This window comes from Schistocerca americana, chromosome 3 (genome assembly GCF_021461395.2).
Source record: "Schistocerca americana isolate TAMUIC-IGC-003095 chromosome 3, iqSchAmer2.1, whole genome shotgun sequence".
In the NCBI taxonomy this organism is placed as follows: domain Eukaryota; kingdom Metazoa; phylum Arthropoda; class Insecta; order Orthoptera; family Acrididae; genus Schistocerca; species Schistocerca americana.
In genome coordinates, this window is record NC_060121.1 from 135,381,802 (window position 1) to 135,406,926 (window position 25,125).

The following is a 25,125-nucleotide window of genomic DNA, read 5'->3' on the forward strand; positions in this document are numbered from 1 at the left end:
TAGCCTAACTCACTGACAAGCTCAATAGCCGAAGCACTCGGAGCATCCGACTAGAGCGCTCCACGCGTATGTTTCCGCTACTCTCGCACGGGGAGTTTATTTCACGAGCGGCTGCAAACGTGCTTCTGTATGTTGCACGAAACTTTATGCGCCAAATAGACAGGTATGTAGGCCGCAGTTTGCAAAATTTCACTAAGTCTTCTTTCAGCAGCGTACAGCACATTTTTGGAGAACAATTTTTTGTTTTTAATCTAGTAACATTATTTTTAAATACGTAAAAACGAAAATCGTATGTGTGTCAATTTTTTGAAAGGCCTTTGGAGCAGAATGGGATTTTTATTTATGAGTTACTTCTATTTTATAATCATTATTCGGATTCAACATGTCATTATTAGCTATCGACGTATTTATTTCTTATTCCTAAACTATTTGCGTTGCTGCCAGTTATTATAATAATTTTTGTTACTGCTCGCGCCAGAACTTCATTTTTACTAGTTTGAATTCAATACAGTTAACAGACCTTTCTAGGCTCCCTCAACAAGGAACACAATAGTTCTACGCGAATGAATCACAAACTTCTGGCGGAAGACGTTGAGACAGTCCGCTCGAAACAACTATTCGAAGTTCCTGCACTTTCTGTTAAACCGGAAGAAGTCAGAGGTCTGTATCCCTGCCAAAAAGTACTCTGCGACCAGCATTATGCGCGGGCTAGCTGCTGCGTTATCATTTCCGGTAGTAACCTGCTAAGAGAGAAGGGTTTGCTCATTGCAGTATTCAGTGTGACTCAACAGTGGCTAAGTTCTAGGGTTGGCCACCCTGGTACTGCTAACAAATTGGTTGTTTCGTAGTGCAGTCAGTCGTGGCAGCTCTGCCGACAAGGAGAGGTCAGACCTCGCGACCTACCGGTTGCAGTGCTCTTCGGCTTACTTGTCGGAGGCATCTTGCCGCTAAATCCTGTCAAGGATTTTGAGTCGCTATGCACCGTTTTCGAATAAAATCGAGGCCAAAAACTTTGACGCCGTATCCGGTACGGATCAGGAACACTCTGAAAAAAAAAATGAAAGTTCATTTATACAGATGAAGCTAGTAATTTAATAGTTCCGATCCGTTACAGATTTGAGAAGGAATGCCTAGGTTACATGCTGCGGCATAGGGCATGGGTTGAGGTCAGAGGCGACTGTGGATTCGAACCTTAACGCGTTTGACAAGACGACAACTTTTAAATCCCCATTCGGATTGACGCTAACCTGTTTTACTTATTCTGTGTTTTGCGTATTGTATTAAGAACGATATGTGTCTTTTAATACATCTACATCTACATGATTACTCTCCAATTCACATTTAAGTGCTTGGCAGAGGGTTCATCGAACCACAATCATACTATCTCTCCACCATTCCACTCCCGAACAGCGCGCGGGAAAAACGAACACCTAAACTTTTCTGTTCCAGCTCTGATTTCTCATATCTTATTTTGATGATCATTCCTACCTATGTAGGTTGAGCTCAACGAAATATTTTCGCATTCGGAAGAGAAAGTTGGTGACTGAAATTTCGTAAATAGATCACGCCGCGACGAAAAACGCCTTTGCTTTAACGACTTCCATCCCAACTCGCGTATCATATCTGCCACACTCTCTCCCCTATTGCGTGATAATACAAAACGAGCTGCCCTTTTTTGCACCCTTTCGATGTTCTCCGACAATTCCACCTGGTAAGGATCCCACACCGCGCAGCAATATTCTGTCTCTTTAGGAGACTTGTTGCATCTTCTAAGTGTCCTGCCAATGGAACGCAACCTTTGGCTCGCCTTCCCCCTTCAATATTATCTATGTGGTCTTTCCAACTGAAGTTGTTCGTAATTTTAACACCCAGGTACTTAGTTGAATTGACAGCCTTGAGAATTGTACTATTTATCGAATTCCAACGGATTTCTTTTGGAACTCATGTGGATCACCTCACACTTTTCGTTATTTAGCGTCAACTGCCACCTGCCACACCATACAGCAATCTTTTCCAAATCGCTTTGCAACTGATACTGGTCTTCGGATGACCTTACTAGACGGTAAATTACAGCATCATCTGCGAACAACCTAAGAGAACTGCTCAGATTGTCATCCAGGTCATTTATATAGATCAGGAACAGCAGAGGTCCCAGGACGCTTCCCTGGGGGACACCTGATATCACTTCAGTTTTACTCGAAGGAAATCACGAATCCAGTCGCACAACTGAGACGATACCCCATAGGCCCGCAGCTTGATTAGAAGTCGCTTGTGAGGAACGGTGTCCAAACCTTCCGGAAATCTAGAAATACGGAATCAACTTGAGATCCCCTGTCGATAGCGGCCATTACTTCGTGCGAATAAAGAGCTAGCTGCATTGCACAAGAACGATGTTTTCTGAAACCATGCTGATTACGTATCAATAGATGTTCCCTTCGAGGTGATTCATAGTGTTTGAATACAGTATATGCTCCAAAACCCTACTGCAAACCGACGTCAATGATTTAGGTCTGTATTTCGATGGATTACTCCTACTACCCTTCTTAAACACTGGTGCGACCTGCGCAATTTTCCAATCTGTAGGCACAGATCTATCGGTGAGCGAGCGGTTGTATATGATTGCTAAGTAGGGAGCTATTGTATCAGCGTAATCTGAAAGGAACCTAATCGGTATACAATCTGGACCTGAAGACTTGCCCGTATCAAGCGATTTGAGATGCTTCGCAACCCCTAAGGTATCTACTTCTAAGAAACCCATGCTAGCAGCTGTTCGTGTTTCAAATTCTGGAATATTCCATTCGTCTTCCCTGGTGAAGGAATTTCGGAAAACTGCGTTCAATAACTCCGCTTTAGCGGCACAGTCGTCGGTAACAGAACCATCGGCACTGCGCAGCGAAGATATTGACTGCGTCTTGCGCTTGTGGACTTTACATACGGCCAGAATTTCTTCGGATTTTCTACCAAATTTCGAGACAATGTTTCGTTGTGGGACCTATTAAAGGCATCTCGCATTGAAGTTCGTGCCAAATTTCGCACGTCTGTAAATTTTAGCCAATCTTCGGGATTTCGCGTTCTTCTGAACTTCGCATGCTTTTTCCGTTGCCTCTGCAACAGCGTTCGGACCTGTTTTGTGTACCATGGGAGATCAGTTCCATCTCTAGCCAATTTATGAAGTATGAATCTCTCAATTTTTGTTGCTACTATATCTTTGAATTTGAGCCACATCTCGTCTACATTTGCATAGTCAGTTCGGATGGAGTGGAGATTGTCTCTTAGGAAGGCTTCTAGTGACACTTTATCCGCTTTTTTAAATACAATTATTTTGCGTTTGTTTCCATAAACTCTGCTCGACACGCTGGAAACAGAAACTCCAATGTCAACGTCTTTGTTTATACCAGATATCGTAATTTAATACCTTTGAGACATCAGAAGATAAAACAAAAATAAATTCTAAAATCAGTTAAAAATGAAGATGGTAAAAGACTTATACGGGAAAGGAAAAATTTCCGTTTTAGGAAAGAAAAAATTTTAGTTTGAAGTGGAAAGAGTTTTATTTTCAAAGAAGGAAAATAAATGTGAGTTACAAAGGTTGAAGAAGTTTCAGTTCCCAAGACGGAACACATCTGGTTTTTCGAGTGGACAAAATTAATGTAACAAGAACATTTTATCGTCATTTTTTCATTTTCCCGTTGTTTCTTAATAGCTTCAAAATTCATGGAGATATGTTCCATCTTTGCAACTAAATGAAAGGCAGTTTGTTTTTTTTGCCATAGACGGTTCGTTTCTTTTATTTGTGAAGCATCTTCAGTGGCCTATAATACATATTCTCTTTCAGATTAGAAAGAACTTTTGTAGCGTAAGTTTCGTGAATATAAAACTATCGTTTGGCGTTACTTACGATTTACAGTGTCATTAGCCTATGTGTGTGGATCTGGAGATGCGTTCATTCCGTTCCCATATTCAAGATGATCGATTTCCGGCGTTTTTTTAGTCTGAAAAAGAGAAGAATATCCATTTTGAGTTTTGTTTTCAAGAACAAACAAGTTTTGAACAAAACGAATTTGCAGTTCTTGCAGTATTTAAAAAAACTTTGGCGAAGAGGTAGTGAAAACTGCCACGAAATTAATATACTGTTATTTTAAATTAAATAAATTTTACTGTGACTAACGGAAAAACGTGATCAGGGTATGTTCTGCGGACTTTGACGATATGCGTTTTGTCTTCAGAGCAGACTGTTTTTTCTTCCTGTATTTTTTTCTCACAAATATGTTGTTCTTTTTTGGAGACTATGAAGAAAAAGTTCAAAATGGCGACTGACACGGTCACTGAATTACAATTATACCGTCTTAATGACCTTAAACAAGATGCAAGAAGCTAAGACTTTAAAAATTTTGGCCTTTAAAAATAACCAAATTTAAAAGCCCTAAAAAGTGTTACGCAATTGGTGTTGCTTTCCCTCCCCCCCCCCCCCCCCCTCTCTCTCTCTCTCTCTCTCTCTTCGTTTGTCGAAGACAGTCTCATTTCTTTCCTGTTGTAAGCGGCAGCAGTGCATCCATTCTTATGCATCATGGAAAGTGGGAAAACAGAGCAATCCTCACTGACGTTCTTTTATTCAACGTATTTTCATTGTCTTGCTAAAGGCTGAAATAAATATTTCAAGAATTCTATTCGAACGCCGTGTGCACAAAAGCTGCCGGTAATCTGAACGTGTTGAATTTGTGAACACCCTAGCTGCAGTAAGCAAGAGCTTTCCACCTCAGGGGTTCTTGCTGCAAATCGAAATCAGTAATTCTTCTATTTCTCGAAATTTATGTATACGTATGAGTCAATTTTTGTCATTTCTGTTTTTTCTATCGATTCCACCTAGTGCGAAACGGATTCTGTGCCGTGACATTTGAGCTATAATTATTCAGAGACGAAAGAAATTTGGCTTAAGCGCATTCAAAGCAATTGCTTTTGAGTGGTCCTCGCCTGGTAGGCCAAAGCTCGTCTCGGTACCCGGGCACTTGTAGTACGTAGCGGCGGCCATCTTGTGCGGACGTTAATCGCTAATTAGGTAGGCAGCGCATTAATTGGAGCATGTGCAGCGTGGGGCCGCAGGCCTCCCTGCCCCCAGGGCCGCCAACTTAAGCACGCTGCCCGGATGCAGCCACGTGGACTATGATTTCCAGAGCAGCTGGAGATCTTATGCTCTGTTTCGACACACACGGGAGAATCAGTATTATCGCGACAAGTGGAAATGAAACCTAAAAGTGCGGACTGTGGGAAATTCTTCCCGTTTTCTACCATGTATCTCATTATTTGTACGAAAAAGTTTAATTACCGCCATATCATCATCGTCAATGCAATCATCATCATTTACTAGATGGTGTGTTTTCTCGCCGCAACCTGCGGTTCATTTCATGCCTTCCTGTAGTTTAAATTTCTCAAAAGGGTCAAATATAAAAAGCTCTATAAGGACGAGTGTTGTGTACATAGGTCCGTGTAGTCAGCACGTACACAACTTTCCCACTAGAGCGCGCCCCGCTAAGCACAACAGCGCAGGCGCAGCGCTCGTCCATCTCCGCACTACGAGATGGCACTGTCTTAGAGACGGACCAAATTCTGCTTCCGCCGATCCGCGTATTAATATGTAACGCAGCCAATGAGATTGCTGCTAACATAGAACCTCTTCTCCTCGCAGATCACACTCGCGCAGTGATACATGAACGCGCGAGGTATTATAACGACTGTACAGACCTGCGATTAGTCAGTCTGCATTAGTCTGCATTAGTCTATAGTCAAGTTTGTCTGCGCCTAATAAGATTATCATATTCCTGTACATAGCCTTGAAGATAAATGAATAGAGACTTTGTCAAGTATCAGAGATATGTGAGAATAAGATTAACGTACCAAGACCAAAGGAACATCAGATTGTCAATTGTAAACAGCATCCAGAATCAAGTTACGTAATGTCAATGATTTTTATTATTTTAATAAATGTGTGTGAAAATTAATCAAGTTCTGGAATGAGATTTTCACTCTGCAGCGGAGTGTGCGCTGATATGAAACTTCCTGGCAGATTAAAACTGTGTGCCCGACCGAGACTCGAACTCGGGACCTTTGCCTTTCGCGGGCAAGTGCTCTACCATTTGAGCTACCGAAGCACGACTCACGCCCGCTACTCACAGCTTTACTTCTGCCAGCTTTATCAGGTTCGCAGGAGAGCTTCTGTGAAGTTTGGAAGGTAGGAGACGAGGTACTGGCAGAAGTAAAGCTGTGAGTAGCGGGCGTGAGTCGTGCTTCGGTAGCTCAGTTGGTAGAGCACTTGCCCGCGAAAGGCAAAGGTCCCGAGTTCGAGTCTCGGTCGGGCACACAGTTTTAATCTGCCAGTAATCAAGTTCTGTTTAAAGTTGGTCACCGTCAATCTGCTACTCTAAGCGTGCAAGTGGCATTTCTATCGTCTGACCGAACGACAGAAGATAAGCACGCCACGATAAGACCACGAGACATATTGCTGACACTCGCCTACTTCGTTAGAGCGACAAGTCAAATAATCTGATCGTGTATGTTGGTTCAAATGGCTCTGAGCACTATGGGACTCAACTGCTGAGGTCATTAGTCCCCTAGAACTTAGAACTAGTTAAACCTAACTAACCTAAGGACATCACAAACATCCATGCCCGAGGCAGGATTCGAACCTGCGACCGTAGCGGTCTTGCAGTTCCAGACTGCAGCGCCTTTAACCGCACGGCCACTTCGGCCGGCGATCGTGTGTGTGCCGAAGGTCTTACAGTACGCACACCACAAGGAGAAAATTTTGCATAAATATTCAGTCGTGTATGTTTGTCGGCTTGAAGTCGAAACAGATCGATAGTTACTATACCGACTGTTCTCATCGTACTGCAATTTGCACTGATCAACTAGTATATTATGACCACCGACCTACTATGATACAAGCCCGTCCAGGCGACAGTAGCGTCACCTCGCGTCTCTCACACGCACGGCGCATGTAGTATCAGTGAGCGTGCTGTCCGTGTGTGGAATGGGGAAGGCGCGCCATCTATCTGACTTGGACCGAGTGCAGACTTTGATGGCCCGGAAACTGCTCGACTTCTCGGATGTTCGAGGAGCGTTCTCGACGAGCGTCTTCAAGAAGTAGCGAAGCACCGGCCGAAGTGGCCGCGCGGTTCTGGCGCTGCAGTCTGGAACCGCGAGGCCGCTACGGTCGCAGGTTCGAATCCTGCCTCGGGCATGGATGTGTGTGATGTCCTTAGGTTAGTTAGGTTTAATTAGTTCTAAGTTCTAGGCGACTGATGACCTCAGAAGTTAAATCGCATAGTGCTCAGAGCCATTTGAATCCTATCGACACCACCAACTGCTAGCAATAGGGGAAGGAGCATATTATATAAAGAAACACCAATAATCACGTAAGATGCTTTGTAAATAAAAGCAAAACGCGTCTGGTGTAATTCTTTTAAATCAGACTGCAGTCAGCTCAAGACAGATAACCTACAGTAACAGAAGATAAGAGGACCATACCTGCAAAAGTCACTGTAGGGTTGAATGTCGCACTCGCGAACTCTGCCAGCATCGAAGCTGCGAATTACAGAGCCAGTCATTAGTGACGCAAATGCCCTTAAGAGGAAGACGTGGTGCCGAAGCCATAAAGCCTGGACTATTGAGCCTTTGTGGTCTACTTTGGAGAAAAGGGTCCGTGATCACTGTCCACCTTCGTCAGTCTCACCTGAATTGCCATTATTTTACAGGAAGAATAGTATAACATTCGAATGCAAACCATACAGTCTTACAGTTATTGATTCCGAGACGACTAGAAGCTGTTTTGAATGCCAACAGGTTTCCTAAACCGTATTTGGTAATGTGTTTTTGATGTTTCATATTGTTGTCCCAACTATGCATCTGTGTGAGGAACCGAACCCAGGTCACTTAGCCTCTAGAGGCGAACAGAGTAACCTGTTAGGTGATAATCAGCGCCTACATGTTTCGAAAAGGGTGAGCGATATCTTGACTCGTTGCCCATAGATACCGCACTGGGATGGCGCCATAAGGCAGAGAGCGACACAGTGGCTTGCAGCTGTGCAGTTTCGTGTAACAACATAAATTGTACTAAAGTGTTTCCACCAGTAAGATGTCAACTAAAAATTAGAACTACTTAAATCTAACTAACCTAAGGACATCACACACATCCATGCCCGAGGCAGGATTCGAACCTGCGACCGTAGCGGTCGCGTGGTTCCAGACTGTAGCGCCTAGAACCACTCGGCCACACCGGCCGGCTAAAAAAATTAGAAATTCTGACCATACGTTACATGCTACATACCCTTTATGCTCGTTTTTCACGTTAAGCATGTAAAAATACGAAGGGGAGGGCTGAAATCATTAGAAAAGATTTTTGTGATTGGCCAGTGTATCATGTGATACCCTCATTATGTGACTCAAGCCAGCAATAACATCCATGACATTTATTATGTCTTACATTTATGTAATGTAGTCTGACTTGTAGGTCTTCATCATGAAAAATGAACACTATTGAGATGAAATGTTAGCACAAGTGGAAAATCAATGTCTGACAGTATTGTCATAAGCTTCAGTGTTTTGTATGTGTACTGTAAAATTTTTGTTTTGTTTTAATTTGTTGTTCAAACTATAACCCTCTATGGGGAACACATACATAATTTAATGTTACACTCCACCATTTTTGTCACTTTTTGGTTAACGTTTGACCACATCACTGGAATCACTATTTATAGATGTGTACACCAATCCTTTTTATGCATAGTGTGTAGTGTACCAACGCAAGTTTTGTATAAATGATTTTCTTTTGACATATGACCATGTGCAGACTTCGTCACCTACGTCAGTTACAACACACTTCAAAATTATTTAAATTCTTTTTAAATTGTCTCTGAATGGTTCTTGAACGAAACTGTAAAACATCATTTGAGTCGTATGCGCAGAATTATGTCACTCAGTCCAGTTGGTTTGCGCAAACTTTTTTAAATTTAGATGTCATTTGTTTCTTCTCAGAAATTATATTAACGCAAGTTATCTGATTTAATAAATATTAGAACCACATTGAATAAACTTTCAAGACTCAAACTCGCGATGAACGTTGTCAAAATTAATGATCTTGTCACATAAATTTAATTCATTAACATAATTCTTCATAAATAAATTCTCGGAACACGTATTTAAACTTTAGTAGCATCCACTAGTTTATTATCTTCCTTCATATAGACGTGAACCTGAGCCTTGACAAGATAGGACATAACATTTACAACATAATTAAACTTTTTATGGCGTCATTGTTGTAGAAACATTACAAATTCTTAATTTTCAATTTTTAGAAGCACGACGCAACAACTCGGTTTCAGGATCTTCTGTTGCTCTTTGGCTGTCGACCCGCGACGTATAGTGGCCAGCAATTTTCTCTCTGGTCCCGGCAGTGAAGATGCTGTCTCCGTTCGTTGCGCCGCCCTCTCCGTACATGATACATAAAAAATAAATACAAACTTTAGACAATTCACAACCTTTACAAACATTACAAAAATACATAACCAAAACACTAAATTAAACTTATATTCACGTGCAAACTGGGCTGACACTGGTGGATGGGTGACGCTTCAATTTCGCGTCCCACTACAAGTGCCACAAGTGTGAAGACAGTAGGAAAGAGTCTATCTTATTTTCTATATGCCTTGAGCTTTGTATGTTTTGCGCTATGTGTGTTATTGTATACATCTGGATTTTTACACACACACACACACACACACACACACACACACAATGTGTGTGTGTGTGTGTGTGTGTGTGTGTGTGTGTGTGTAAAAATCCAGATGTATACAATAACACACATAGCGCAAAACATACAAAGCTCAAGGCATATAGAAAATAAGATAGACTCTTTCCTACTGTCTTCACACTTGTGGCACTTGTAGTGGGACGCGAAATTGAAGCGTCACCCATCCACCAGTGTCAGCCCAGTTTGCACGTGAATATAAGTTTAATTTAGTGTTTTGGTTATGTATTTTTGTAATGTTTGTAAAGGTTGTGAATTGTCTAAAGTTTGTATTTATTTTTTATGTATCATGTACGGAGAGGGCGGCGCAACGAACGGAGACAGCATCTTCACTGCCGGGACCAGAGAGAAAATTGCTGGCCACTATACGTCGCGGGTCGACAGCCAAAGAGCAACAGAAGATCCTGAAACCGAGTTGTTGCGTCGTGCTTCTAAAAATTGAAAATTAAGAATTTGTAATGTTTCTACAACAATGACGCCATAAAAAGTTTAATTATGTTGTAAATGTACATACATTATGTAAATACATACATTACACACACACACACACACACACACACACACAATGTGTGTGTGTGTGTGTGTGTGTAATGTATGTATTTGTGTGACAGTCTACTTTCGTATGAGTTTTACTGCGTTTGTAGGTCTTAATTCACGTATTTGTAAAAGGGAATGAATGAGTTAAATTATAAAATCATTGTTTTTAAGTCAGAATGAATGATCTATTGATGTTTTGAAAAGGAATGAAAAAGTGTGATTGTGCCTATACAACCATGAGTGAATGAGTAAGGAAATTAATAATGCACTGTTTTTGTAAAGTCAGCGGGAGTGAATGGAGGTTGACAAGAAAAGAAATTGTAATACAAGTTTAAAAGAAGAACGAGTGAGTTGAATGCTAGTGGCTCTGAGCACTATGGGACTTAACATCTGTGGTCATCAGTCCCCTAGAACTTAGAACTACTTAAACCTAACTAACCTAAGGACATCACACACATCCATGCCCGAGGCAGGATTCGAACCTGCGACCGTAGCAGTCGCGCGGTTCCGGACTGAGTGCCTAGAACCGCTAGACCACCGCGGCCGGCTGTATGCTGGTACTCCAAATAAGTATCACATGTTTTATAAAATGAGCTAACTTTTTATGACAGCACGAAAAAGAATGAGTGCGTGATGGCTTATTAGAACGTAAGGAATATAAAGAGTAATGATGTGTACCCTCGGCAAAGCCTGATGGCCGAGTTAAAAGAAAGCTTCGCTCATGAGCTCTTCGAGCCTCCTCCGATCTAACAACAGTGTCTGTACGATGTGTGTACTCCTCGCACCTCCTCCCCTCTCAAATCCCCCTTCCCCCGCCGTTACCTAGCCGACAATTCCTCGATGCCTCAGATTGTACCAAACAAAGCGTTCCTTCCTTTTGATCAAGTTATGCTATAAATTACTCTTTTTCTCGATTCGACTCAGTGCCTCCTCGTTAGGTATTCATTTATTCTTCAATAATTTTCTGTAGCACAACGTCTCAAAAGCTTCTATTCTCTTTTTATCTGAAGTGTTTATCGTCCACTTTTCAGTCGCGGGTATGGCTACACTTTAAACACAGAGTCTGAACAAAAATATGAATCATCGAAAACCCGACACATTACCACGTCTAACACGCTGTAGGAAAACCGTTGGGCCGCGCGGAGTTGCCGCGCTGTTTGAGGGACCATGTCACGGAATGCGCGGCCCCTCCCGCCGGAGGTTCGAGTCCTCCCTCGGGCATTGGTGTGTGTGTGTTGTTCGTAGCATAAGTTAGTTTAAGTAGTGTGTAAGTCTAGGGACCGATGATCTCAGCAATTTGGTCCCTTAGGAATTCACACACATTTGAACATTTGAAAACCGTTGGCATTCAAAATAGCTTCTAGTCGTCTCGGAATGGATAAATACAGGTCCTGTACGGTTTTCAGAGGAGACTCATACTACTGCAAAATGGCGGCACGAGTTCGAGTGGATGGTGGAAGTGAATAGCGATCACGTACTCTTCTCATCAAAAGAGGCCACAGAGGCTCAATTATACTGAGATATGGTGACTGGCGGCCAGGGAAGGTGCGACAGTTTATCATCGTGTTCACAAAACCAGTCCTGCACGTTGCGAGCTGCGTGAACAGCCGCCTTGTCGTCTCGGAACACAGCACCATCAATGGGAAACAAGTATTGTGCCTTGGTACGGATTTGATCAGGCAAAATGGTCACATGATCCACGGCAGTCATGCGATCTAGTAGAGTGACCGCGCAGCCCATACAATACCACTGTATGTCTGCCCAGATCATCAACGAACCCATGCCGTTCAAAAATGGCTCTGAGCACTATGCGACTTAACTTCTGAGGTCATCAGTCGCCTAGAACTTAGAACTAATTAAACCTAACTAACCTAAGGACATCACACACATCCATGCCCGAGGCAGGATTCGAACCTGCGACCGTAGCGGTCACGCGGTTCCAGACTGAAGCGCCTTTAACCGCACGGCCACACCGGCCGGCACCCATGCCGTGTTTCACTCTTGGCAGCCAGCAGTCGGCAACCTAGGCGTGGGATGGAGTACACCAAACGGCGCTCGACCGGAAGTTGGAAACAATGTGAAACGAGACTCATTCGACCAACTTACGTTCTTCCATAACTCCATAGTTGAGGTATTATGAGTTCGAGGTCACGTTTTACAGTTACAGGTATGATGCTGATGATGCAGCAGTGGCCACACAGGATAAAACCTTTGAACAAGTGGAGGAGAATCTCACAGGAGCCTTAACAGAACTTGCTACCTATTACGACGGCAATAATCTCAAACCAAACCCCAGTAAATCACAAGTATCCGCCTTCCATCTTAGGAGCAAACAAGCCAAACGGAAACTCCGAGTCATGTGGCAAGGGGAAGAGCTGAAACATACAAACAGCCCAAAATACCTGGGAGTAACATTGGACAGAGCACTTACTTTTAAGCAGCACTGCCACAACACTAAAAAAAAAGGTCTGTGCCAGGAACAACATACTGCGGAAGCTAACAGGTTCATCGTGGGGAGCTCAACCACATGTTTTGCGCACCACAGGTCTGGTGCTGAGTATCTCAGCTGCGGAATATGCGGCGCCAGTTTGGAGGAACTCTGCCCACGCTAAGCAAGTTGACGTCGCCGTAAACGGAACTGTACGTATTGCCACAGGATGCCTCAAACCAACTCCCACAGACATCATTTACCACATCATAGGCATAGCACCACCCACTATACGCAGACAAGTAGCAGCCGAGATCGAAAGATCAAAACAAAAGAATGATCCTCGACACCCGATGTATATGCACCGAAAACAACGTGTCCGGCTGAAATCCCGCAGGAGTTTCATGGAAACTACTGAAGAGCTCGCCACCAAGCCCGTCGCAAGGCGACTATCTCTCTGGGAAGAAATGGTGCCACACTCCACAATGGAACTACTTGAGGAGGGATCTGCAGGATTTCAACTACCTTTTACAACTTGGAGGTCATTAAACCGGCTGCGCACTGGAGTAACTGGGTGCAAATCAAACCTATTTAAATGGGGTTACAGTGATAGCGATAGGTGTGAATGCGGAGCAATACAGGACTTGGACCACCTACTGATCTGCCCAGACATGTCTATAACATGCACTAAAGATGATATTTTGAAAGTCAATGACAAAGCAATCTACGTTGCTAATTACTGGGAAGGGAAGATATAATTGGTGCATCCGGACACGGAAGAAGAAGAAGTTACAGGTATTTGCGTCGCTGATGTGTTGTTTTGGAATTCCAGCTCCCCCTCCAGTTCGCTGCTTCACGGGGCTTCTTCGTGCCTCTTGATGCTGAAGTGTTCACGAGTGCGACATTCAGTTCCAAAGTGACTTTTCAGATGTCGTCCTCTTACTTTCGTCTCAGTGCTCTTCAGTGACCGTCTTTCATGATCATTCAAAACCCACTTCAGTCCGCGTTCTGACTTAGCTGATGATGTTTTTCCGCTTTCCCTATATGCGGTGTAAATCTTCGATACGTTGCCTCTTGAAACCCCAAACAATTTCGGCTGCCATGGTTACGGAAGCACACACCATACGTGCATCAACAAGCTGCGCGCATTCGAATTAATTTGTCTGCGATACTGTGCATTCACAACTGCACGAAAGACTCTTCTGGCCACGAGTGAAACTTGCAACGTATTGAGGATATTACACAGCACCACCTGCAGGCGTTGGCTAGCATTTGCACTTACATTCAAGCTTCCATTTCTCGCGGTATTTCCAATCTCTGTATTTTCAGAAAAGATTTCCTAACACTTAAATCTATATTATACGACAAATGCTTCACTTGTTACTGCCAGTCTACATTTTATAGTACACTCCTGGAAATTGAAATAAGAACACCGTGAATTCATTGTCCCAGGAAGGGGAAACTTTATTGACACATTCCTGGGGTCAGATACATCACATGATCACACTGACAGAACCACAGGCACATAGACACAGGCAACAGAGCATGCACAATGTCGGCACTAGTACAGTGTATATCCACCTTTCGCAGCAATGCAGGCTGCTATTCTCCCATGGAGACGATCGTAGAGATGCTGGATGTAGTCCCGTGGAACGGCTTGCCATGTCATTTCCACCTGGCGCCTCAGTTGGACCAGCGTTCGTGCTGGACGTGCAGACCGCGTGAGACGACGCTTCATCCAGCCCCAAACATGCTCAATGGGGGACAGATCCGGAGATCTTGCTGGCCAGGGTAGTTGACTTACACCTTCTAGAGCACGTTGGGTGGCACGGGATACATGCGGACGTGCATTGTCCTGTTGGAACAGCAAGTTCCCTTGCCGGTCTAGGAATGGTAGAACGATGGGTTCGATGACGGTTTGGATGTACCGTGCACTATTCAGTGTCCCCTCGACGATCACCAGTGGTGTACGGCCAGTGTAGGAGATCGCTCCCCACACCATGATGCCGGGTGTTGGCCCTGTGTGCCTCGGTCGTATGCAGTCCTGATTGTGGCGCTCACCTGCACGGCGCCAAACACGCATACGACCATCATTGGCACCAAGGCAGAAGCGACTCTCATCGCTGAAGACGACACGTCTCCATTCGTCCCTCCATTCACGCCTGTCGCGACACCACTGGAGGCGGGCTGCACGATGTTGGGGCGTGAGCGGAAGACGGCCTAACGGTGTGCGGGACCGTAGCCCAGCTTCATGGAGACGGTTGCGAATGGTGCTCGCCGATACCCCAGGAGCAACAGTGTCCCTAATTTGCTGGGAAGTGGCGGTGCGGTCCCCTACGGCACTGCGTAGGATCCTACGGTCTTGGCGTGCATCCGTGCGTCGCTGCGGTCCGGGCCCAGGTCGACGGGCACGTGCACCTTCCGCCGACCACTGGCGACAACATCGATGTACTGTGGAGACCTCACGCCCCACGTGTTGAGCAATTCGGCGGTACGTCCACCCGGCCTCCCGCATGCCCACTATACGCCCTCGCTCAAAGTCCGTCAACTGCACATACGGTTCACGTCCACGCTGTCGCGGCATGCTACCAGTGGTAAAGACTGCGATGGAGGTCCGTATGCCACGGCAAACTGGCTGACACTGACGGCGGCGGTGCACAAATGCTGCGCAGCTAGCGCCATTCGACGGCCAACACCGCGGTTCCTGGTGTGTCCGCTGTGCCGTGCGTGTGATCATTGCTTGTACAGCCCTCTCGCAGTGTCCGGAGCAAGTATGGTGGGTCTGACACACCGGTGTCAATGTGTTCTTTTTTCCATTTCCAGGAGTGTATATCCTCTCCAGTTCTATCACAGGCACTTATTTTGCTGACGAAATAGCAAAACTACATTTACGTTCAAATTATCTGATCAGTTACCCTCAGCATAACCTGTTTTAATTTGAGTAAAGGCGCATTCTTAACCTTGCACATGGAGCTAAGGAATATTTTGTTGCCAGCCATTGATTGTGCAAGAGAATCTTTGCCGCCGCGCGGGATTAGCCGAGCGGTCTCCCGGCGGAGGTTCGAGTCCTCCCTCTGGCATGGGTGTGTGTGTGTGTGTCTTTGTCCTTAGGATAATTTAGGTTAAGTAGTGTGTAAGCTTAGGTACTGATGACCTTAGCAGTTAAATCCCATAAGATTTCACACACACTTGAACTTTTGAGTCTTTGCCACTAAAAGCGAGAGTGTGTGTAGCAATTTACAAGCTAGCCTGCAACGCACAGTATAGGGAAGTGGCCAAACATCTATTTTGCTAATTTAGTAAATATAATATATATTATGTAGCTTTTTTCATCACGTAAGAAAAAAATTGTGCTTGTCATCAATTAAATAACGGAAATTAATAACTTCCTGCTCAGCCCACTCCACACAAAATCACTATGTACATGCTTAACAACGTCTTAAAGAGCAAGTAGAGGCCATCTGACGTTTCCCTGACACATTTCTGATGTGCAGAAATCCAGTGCGTCCTCCCTAGTCACGTCGTAACTTCTATACGTTATTTCGGCGAATTTGTTGGCGTCTTCAGGTGGAAAACCTGCAGCTGGAGGCGACAGCGCTGAGACTGAGGGCCTCAGTTCTTAGCGGGGCGTCGCCACCCCCAACACCACCCCCAGCATCCGCCGCAGCGGCTGCATGGACAGCGTCAGTCAGGGGCGGAGTGATGGAGGGGTAACGATCAAACTACACGGGACGCGGACAAGAGTAGAGAAGCAATCATCAGTAACCGCATGAAGATGTCAACGAGTCTGTTGTGCCAAAATACCGTGGACATCATTCTCACACGTTCGCACTATGCCAGACATCTTCAAACTGTTGCATCAGTCGATGGTAGTAGGATAGCAGCAGCACTGCGATTCTGGAGGCACGTAGTTATAACACTTCCTGTAATTTTGTTCGTTTCTTTTTTCCAGAGCTTGCATGATAGTGCCTACTTCTCCATACTTGTTTTCTGTGTTTTAGCGAATCCGATAGGTGATTTATGTTTCATTTCATTTTATGTCTGTGTTTGTGTCTCCTTTTCTTTCTACTGAAGAAAATTGTCGACTCATTCAAACACGTGCTGTAACTTAAGTGATATCCAATGAAAAAATAGACAAGATTTGGAAAATAGCTGCCAGATAAGTAGGGTGCTCATTAGTCAGAGGTAGAGCGTCACAGATACACTTAACAAACTTTATTGGGTAATGCTGCAAGAAAGACACATGACGAAGAAACTTGCTAGTAAAAGACAGATGCACATTCCAACATAAGGTAACAGTGTAACATCTGCTCGCCGTTGAGGTTGATTAAAGAAGCATCCATGCGTGGAATAGAACATAGAAATACATATGAACATGGTATCTTTCCGAAAGAACAGATACCATCTTCGTATGGTTAAGGCTAACCGGCCGTTGACCTACTTCTTCAGTGCGGATGCACACGCATTGCCCAAACTCTTACGGGACTCTGTAAGATTGTCTGCTGCGAGTAATGAGTGTAGTGGGCAGAGGCACTACGAATGTAGTGTGTGGACATTAAGTTGGGAATGTGTGTCTCACGGGGAGCGTGCCATGTAAGCAGGAGATCCCGGGTTCGAGTCCCGGTCGGGGCACACATTTTCAACTGTCCCCGTTGATGTATGTCAACGCCTGTCGACTGCTTAGGGTGTTGATTTGTCATTTTATAGAAATATATTGCCCATGGCTCTTTCAAAGGAACGACCCCAACATTTGCCGATTTAGGGAAACCACCAGTAAATCCGAAGAGAGCTTCAAAAGTCGCCACTCCCGATTACGAAAACATTGTCTTATCCATCGTGCTCCTCTCTTGTTCTGTCCAAGAAGAGACAAGACATGTTATCTCTACGTATCGAGATCGGTGGTCTAATAGTAAAGCACTTGCCTGGAAACTAAAAGACTACAGAATTGAATCGCAGTCGGATGACTGAATGTTTCAGTGTGAGGGAGTGAGGCAGTGCTGTCCCGGACGTATACACTGAGCAAGCAGTAAGGGTAAAATAAAAACTTTGAGATTTGCCGATGACATGGTAATTCTGTCAGAGACAACAAAAGGACTTGGAAAAATAGTTGAACGGAATGGATAGTGTCTTGAAAGGAGGGTATAAAATGAACTACAACAAAGGCAAAACAAGGGTAATGGAATCTTGTCGAATTAAATCAGGCGATGCTGAACAAATTAGATTAGGAAACGAGACACTTAAAGTAGAAGGTGTGTTTTGCTATTTGGGGAGTAAGATAACTAATAACGGTCGAAGTAAAAAGGATATACAATATAGACTGGCAATGGCAAACAAGGCGTTTCTGAAGAAAATAAATTTGTTAACATCGAATATAGATTTAAGTGTTAGGAAGTTTTTTCCGAAGATATTTGTCTGGATGTAGCCATATTCGGAAATGAACGATAAATAGTTCTGACAAGAAGATAGTAGAAGTTCTTGAAACGTGATTCTAGAGAAGAATGCTGAAGATTAGATGAGTAGATCATGTAAATAATGAGGAGGCACTGAATAGGACTGGGGGAGAAGGAATTTGTGGCATAAGTTGACTAAAAGAAGGTGTCGGTTCATAGCACACGTTCTGAGACATCACAGGATCACCAATTTATATAGGGGGAGGGGGGATGGGGGGCTAAAAACCGTATAGGAAGCCCAAGAGATGAATACAGTAAGCAGGTTGAAAACGTTGTAGGTTGTTGTAGTTATTCAGAGATGAAAAGGCTTGCAGAGGATGGAGTATCATGGAGAGCTGCACCAGACCAGTCTTCGGACAGAAGACCAGAATGTTCACCTCTCAAAGATGTGATGATTCGCCATGAACGACACGTGGTTCTGATCCCACGTTACGCTATAGGTTCCCTTTCCCCCGTGTGATTTTTGGGCTAGATCAGGGCACGCATGTCGCCAAAGTGGCGAACAATTGAAAGATTTACACTACGTCTTGAGCACACCACCGAGCGAGGAGGCGCAGTGGTTAGCACACTGGACTCGCGTTCGGGAGGACGACGGTTCAATCCCGTCTCCGGCCATCCAGATTTAGGTTTTCCGTGATTTCCCTAAATCGCTTCAGGCAAATGCCGGGATGGTTCCTTTGAAAGGGTACGGTCGATTTCCTCCCCCATCCTTCCCTTACCCGAGCTTGCGCTCCGTCTCTAATGACCTCGTTGTCGATGGGACGTTAAACACTAATCTCCTCCTCCTCTTCTTGAGCACACGGAATTAGTATATCTTAAAATAAGCATCTCAAATCTTTATTACACAAATGGCACATTGATCTGGCCGCAGTGACCGAGCGGTTCTAGGCGCTTCAGTCTGGAGCCGCGCTAATGCTACGGTCGCAGGTTCGAATCCTGCCTCGGGCATGGATGTGTGTGATGTCCTTAGGTTAGTTAGGTTTAAAGTAGTTATAAGTCTAGGGGACTGATGACCTCAGATGTTGAGTCCCATAGTGCTCAGAGCCATTTGAGTCATTTTTTGGCACATTGATGTACTAAAGTGCATCATGTGTGCCACGGTATCTCTCTTATTCGATGTTGATAATTGTTATCCTTCTCTTCTGTCACTCCCATTCATTTTTAAAGGCTTGTGGCGGTACATAACTAGACTGCCTCTTTTTGTGCAAGCAGCCACTGGACCTTAGAATTTGTTTTAAGTCTCTGCCATGAACAAATAGTCTTTGGTGTGACGTCACGCGTGCCGGACTGCTGTTGAAATTGCTTGTCAATAATTTATAAAGTTTTAGTCTTCAGTTACTTATTTTAAAGCTTATGTGTGTTAATATTCGCTGTAAAAGTAACTTATTAGTGGATTTTCATTAATCTCAGTCTTTCTTCCCGTGTTATTGACTCGAGTGGTATGTTGTTCGTGAGTGTGCGTACGTCGCTCATCCAAGCCTCATGCCTCAGTAGTGTGTTTACATTTCGCGGCGTGCAGTTACAGCTGTAGCGGTTATGAAGTTAAGTACTGACAAAGTTATTTGTGCTCTATTATACAGTTATTAAATTTAATAGGTTTAAGGGGTATTTCGTGCTGTTTGTGGCGCAATAACGATTTAATAAACTTTTGGAAACGTTCGCTCGCTGTGTTTTTTAGAGTTTTTTGTGCGTTGAATTCATTTAGTAAATTTCGTGCTTTAGTTTTCAGCTGATGTTTCTTATTGATTCTAGAGAAATATTTCAGTAAAATTTTCATTCAGTGTTTTAACAGCGCTAAGTGTTCTAGGGGCCGCTTGAATTTTTGTCTTTAGCTAAAAATTTTGTGAAGTTTTGTTGGTATTATCTGTGTAGTAGTATTAATACAAGTAGTTGCGATCTTAGTAGACAGAGAACTTTGAGACAGCTATTAGTTCTATAAATAATTCTACTAGTGTAACTGAACTTAGGCAACATAGACGCATAGCTTTTTCAGTTACTGTGAAATTTTACCATGAGTGAGAAGTGTGGGCTCTGTCCATTAATCCGTCGTGGGTTTGTGGGTAGTGGGTTATCGTATAAGATTTGTTGAAAGTATTTTCATTGGGGGGGGATGAAGTGCGGAAGCCTGTGGGTATTCTAGCGAGATCATCTCCTGGGAATGCAGAATCTGTAGTAGAAATAAATTGCTAGAGGAGCAGGAGCGTAAGATCTGTGCCCTTCAGGTGCAGTTACAACGCGCAAAGAAGGAACTAGATATGTTGAGGATGGTGAATGGTGGTGTGGAATGAGAACTGGCAGTGGGCAAGGAGGCAGCTAGGAGGCGGGGGTATTCAGATTGCGGATATGCAATAGATTTGACTGTCAAGAGTTGAGTGGAGAGGAGCCTCTTGTAGCTGTAGATGTAGGGAACATACAGCAGTCCTCTGGAATAGGGAGCCTAGGTCAGTATAAAGTCTAACAGAAAGAAGGTTGTGCTGCTCGGTAGTTCGCATGGTAGAGGTGTGGCCACCAGTTGCAGGAAGTGTTGGGAAATGAGTACCAGGTCAGCAGCATTGTTAAGTCTAGTGCAGGGTTGGCTCAGGTGACTGACAGCATAGGGAAGTTATGCAGGAATTTTACGGAGGAGGATCAGGTAGTGAAAGTGGGTGGGGCAGGGAACAGTCTTGATAGGGTTGGGGAATATGATGTAGGTGGTGACCTGGTGAAGATAGCTACTAAAACTGATGGCACTAATGTGCATTTTGTGCAACTGTTTCAGCGTCATGATCAGCCTCATCTTGATGCGGCTATTAGCCGCGTTAACAAGAGGCTGGAAAGAGTGCTGACGGCAGAGGGCATGGGTCACATCTCAGTGGTGTCGTTTGGATCTATCAGTAGATAGGATTTCAAAAGGCATGGCCTGCACCTCAGTAGATACGGGAAGGGGAGGCTGACAAAACTTACAGGTGACAATGTAGTGGGTGGTGTTGGGATACTCATGGAAAAATTCCCGTAGTAGTTAGAGCTGGACATTTTTTAGATTGAAGTCAGCAGATAGGTATACCTTCTTAAAGGAAGTCCCTCTAAGGGCTCACCTTCAGAGGACGTCATGCTTCGAAATAGAGAAGCAATTACCTTATTTCATCAAAAAATGAGGTATTAGAGATAAAGGTAGTGAACTGCTTATAAATGTTGACTCTGAAATTATTGGTATATCGGAGCACCATTTAAATAATTTGACAATTCAGAGGCGTCTTTTACCAGGATACAGATAATCTGGGTGTTTTTCCAAGGAGTTCCTTGCGGGGTGGGGAGTGGTTAAATACATAAACCAGTATTCCATTTGAGTACATAGACGTATCTTGGATCTGCACTGAACAGATATTTGTGCAGGGGCAGTTGTATTTAGTGATGCTAAACTTGTAATTGTTTATTGGTCCCCTAACTCTGACTTCAGAGCGTTCTTGATTCACTTTGTAGAAAGTGCTAGAAATTAGTTATGTGGTGACTTAAATATAAATTTTTTATATGGTACAAGAAAAAGGATGTTGGTAGATCTCCTAAATTCATATGATCTGATGCAGCTGTTTTTTTCCAATAGACAGTATTTTTATTCATTATTCATTACTAGATGGGCATTCAGTTAGTAAAAAGGTGAATGGCCTTTCAGACCACGATACACAAATTTGAACACTAAAAGGCTTTTGTACTCAAATGTCAGATGTAATTACAAACTGTAGGAAAGTTAATCCAACAGCAACGGAGTTCTTTAAACCTTCTCAAGGAACAAGAGTGGCAGGATGTTTATAGTGCCAATAACAAAGATGATAGATATGCTTTGCTTAACACATTTCTCATGCTCTGAGAGTTGCTTTCATAGAGCGTACTAAACGGGGTACTAGCAGTAATAGATAGTCTGGGTGGCTGACTAGTGGAATAAGGATATCGTGCAGAACAAAGATGGAATTATATCAAAATGTTAGTCGTCACAATCAAGCTACAGTAGCCCATTACAAACAGTATTGTAAGGTGCTTAAAATGTTATTAGCAAGGCAAGGAGTATGTGGTATGCAAATAGAATAGCTAATTCACAGGATAAAATTAAAACCATACCGTCAGTTGTGAAGGAAGTGTCTGGGCAGCAGCGCAAGTTCGACGATATAAAGTCAGTTCGTAGTAAAAATATTTCTCTTACTGATAAATCAGATATATGTACGGTATTAACAATCGTTTTCTGGGCATTGCTGGTGACTTATTAAAAAATTAGTTTCTACAGGGAATCGTATCTTTCTTGGCAAATGACTTTCCGAGATTGATGTCTGAAATACTCCTGTGATACAGTCAAGGGGGAGATTGAGTCAATAATTAAATCACTGATAACTAAGCACTCTCATGAATATGATGGAGTGCCAAGCAGAATATAAAAGTACTGTGCTGTACATGTTAGCCCTGCATTTAGCCATATTTGAAATTTTTCCTTTAGGAATGGTCAGTTTCCTGAACGATTACTCAGTAGCAAAGCCGCTTTATGAAAAGGGTAATGTAGACAATTTTAGACCTATTTCTATGCCATCAGTGCTTGCTAAGTTATTGAAAAGGCTGTGTATGTAAGGACAATTGATCATTTTATATCACGATTTGCTAGCAAATGTACAGTTTGGCTTTAGAAGTCGTTTAACAACTGAAAATGTTATATTGTTTTCTCTGTAAGGTACTGAATGGTCTAAACAGGTTTCGAACACTAGGCATATTTTTATCTAAGGCGTTTGATTGTGTTGCTCACAAAATATTGCTCCAGAAGTTGGACCATTATGGAATATGGGGAGCAGCTCACAATTGCTTCACTTTCTTACTTCAGCAACATACAGCAAAAGGTCATTATTCACTATGTTTAGAATGGTTGTGATATGGGATCTGAGTGGGGTACTGTCAAGTGGGGAGTGCCCCAGGGGTCAGTCTTGGGACCACTCCTGTTCCTTATTTATGTAAATGATATACCCTCTACTATTATGGGTAACTCTAAAATATTTGTTTGGTAGTGTAGGATGTTGTAACATTTCAAATAGTGCAGTTCATGACCTAAGTTCATGGCTTGTAGAAAATAAACTAACGCTAAATTACAGTAAGACTCGGTTTTTACAGTTTCTAACACACAATTCAACAAAACCTGAGTTTCAAATTTCACAGAATGGGCACATGATTACAGAAACTGAAAAGGATTTGTAGGTGTTCAGATAGATAGTAAACTTTCGTGGAAAGCCCATGTTCAGGATCTTGTTCTAAGACTTAATGCTACCATTTTTACTATTCGAACGGTATCTGGAATGAGTCGTATGGTACTATATTTTGGGGTAACTTTTCCCATTCTAAACCGATATTTTTGGCTCTTGTCGACGAGTTTGGGTATTTTGGCTTTTGCCTCTCTCTCTCTCTCTCTCTCTCTCTCTCTCTCTATATATATATATATATATATATATATATATATATATATATATATATATATATACACGGTTATTTCTTGTTAACAATATTAGCTTATTCCCAAGAATAAGCAGCTTTCACTTAGTTAATACTCGGGAGAAATCAAACCTGCATTTGGACTGGACTTCCTTAACTCCTGTGCAGAAAGGTGTGCAGTATACTGCTGCATCATTTTCAATAAGCTACCGCTCGAATTCAAAAATGTTAGTAGTAATCCACGCGCTTACAAATCGAAACTGAAGTGTTTTCCTCATGGGTTAGTTCTTCTATTCTGTTGAGGAGTTCCTTGAAAATTCTGATTCTTGTTGTATTGTTGATTGCGTTTAATTAAATTTACGAATTGACTTTTTTCGGGTTCATAAACATTTTATTTTTATCTGGTATTACTTTTATGCTGTAATTTCATGTATTGACATGTTCCATGACCTTGGAGATTTGCTCCTCAATTTGGTTCTACGGTACTTGATATGTAAATAAAAAAAAGTGTAAACAGTGCTGACACCAAGGTTCTACTGAACTGAAGGAAGTCTTGACGACCGAAAAATGCCGCACCGCATTGCTAAATGAAATTTCGCACTGTACCGAGTACTTTATTATTACAGGGCAACGACACATTGAAGGTTTAAGAAAGGCATCGTTTTTGGCACAATTCGTTAATGATATACCAATGATAAAGCTTTCAGGACGTAAAATTACATACTCATACAGTGTCGGGAAACTAAATTGGCCCGGATAATGTTCCGTGCTTCTCAACATAGGCAACCCAAGATACGTGACAGACTCCCAGAGCAGATGTGTAAGTTGGTTTTCCTATCTAGAGGAGCAAGGAAATTCTCCAGGCCAGTTTTAGTTTGCCCACGTATATTACGAAGATAGAAGTGCACAATGTGAACGAAGAGTTTGCTGATTTATTAGAATTAATTCTAGAATATTTAACACTGTCTATACAAAAGAGTGCTGTCCATCTAGGCGTGAGTTTGTCGGATTTTGCTAACACTGGAGCGAACGTGGACCAGTGGACTGCAAGATTGTCTACACGGTGGCTGGGGTCCTTGGGAATTAAGTATAGTGTATACTGATGACAGAACAATACCAATAGCCTGTGGGCAATGGAACAAACGTGCGGTTTATTAGACACCATGAAAGAGGAGCACTGATATTTTAAGATAAAAGTATCCATTACCATAATAAACATTTGCATTCCGAGGCGCTTTCCCGCATACTAAAATGGCAAATGCGTTAGGTCAGGTTTAATAATCCCAAAGGAACGCGACTCCAAAATTTTAAACATGTGTAACTTGTTCAGTCCATCGATGTGTCCATACTGCTCTTCGCGATTTTCTCTGCTCATCTTCTACGATCGCTAATGGAGTTAACGTAGCAGTTTTACGTGTGCCCATTCACGTAAAGGAACTGTGTGGTAACTGCTATAGCAGATAACTGCCACTGGA